General features: G+C 37.2%; 1 long non-coding RNA gene across 1 annotated transcript; it reads right to left on the bottom strand.

Moving 5' to 3' along the window:
• Positions 1 to 291: 291 nt before the first annotated feature.
• On the bottom strand, positions 292 to 845 carry LOC126202938 (uncharacterized). Its single transcript, XR_007540205.1, has 3 exons — positions 782 to 845; positions 539 to 609; positions 292 to 417 (listed from the first exon to the last, which is right to left on the bottom strand). It is a non-coding gene; the product is annotated as an uncharacterized LOC126202938 (long non-coding RNA).
• Positions 846 to 1,048: the final 203 nt, after the last annotated feature.

Genomic DNA, 1,048 nt, shown 5'->3' with positions numbered 1-1,048 from the left:
ATAGTTGTATCCAGTGACCAAATTTCAAAGCCGATACTGAAATTAAGTTCTAAGTTACAAATTCCAGTATTTACATATACATCACTGGTAATCCATTCACGTGTCATAACGTTAAACTCAGTGCAAATGTACCTTCATTCTAAGTGAAAGGTCAAGTTTGCCATTCTATGCAAAACACTATTACCTCATACTTCAAGTTTGCCTCTATAGGACTGTGTAACATTTGCTGCTGCTGCTGGAAGATTATCGGAGCCATAACTGGAACGAAGAGCTCCGAGTTACCACCTGCCAATATAAACAAACTTCAATTTTAAACTGAAGGTGAAATATGTCATATGTATCCAAACCACTACCACATTATTCTTCAAGCTTCTCGCATTATGGCTGTGTGATGTCTGCTGCTGCTGACTTCTGGAGCTGTAACAGGAACAAAGAGCTTTGAGTTACCATTTGCCAGTATACTCTTCAGGACTGTAACTGTACCTTGATTTTAAGTGAAAGGTGAAATTTCCCACACATGTATCCAAACCACTAGTACCTTATTCTTCAAGTTTCCCATTTTATAACTGTGTGACATCTGCTGCTGGTGACTGACTTCTGGAGCTATAACTGGAACAAAGTGCTCCGACTTATTGACTGACAATATACATTAAACACTTCAACACAAAACCACTAGTACTCTTTTAATGTAGCATAACAAATATATGCTATGCCCTACAGTTATATCTCCATTTTAAGGGAGAGATCAAATCTGCCAAAAATGTACCCAAACTAGAATTACCTTACTGTTATAATATCCCAAGTATTAAACGGAGACTCATCTGCCGGTGTTGGTGTGCCTCTCGAATCCACTACTGAAACAAACATCTAAGATAAAAAAAGCATATTTTGGGGTATAAATCGCCAGTAATCTCTCATTAAATACAATAAATAACACGTACCCTGTAACAGGAAATTCAGGAGTTAGTACTGTTCATATTTAGAAATATAAGTTTTTCAACTTTGGATGCCTGCAGCCGTGTTCGCCTTTCATTTATAATGATACCAG

The sequence above is a fragment of the Schistocerca nitens genome, chromosome 9 (assembly GCF_023898315.1).
Source record: "Schistocerca nitens isolate TAMUIC-IGC-003100 chromosome 9, iqSchNite1.1, whole genome shotgun sequence".
Taxonomy (NCBI): Eukaryota; Metazoa; Arthropoda; class Insecta; order Orthoptera; family Acrididae; genus Schistocerca; species Schistocerca nitens.
The sequence above is the reverse complement of the archived record's forward strand: the minus strand, read 5'-3'. Positions and strand labels throughout refer to the sequence as shown.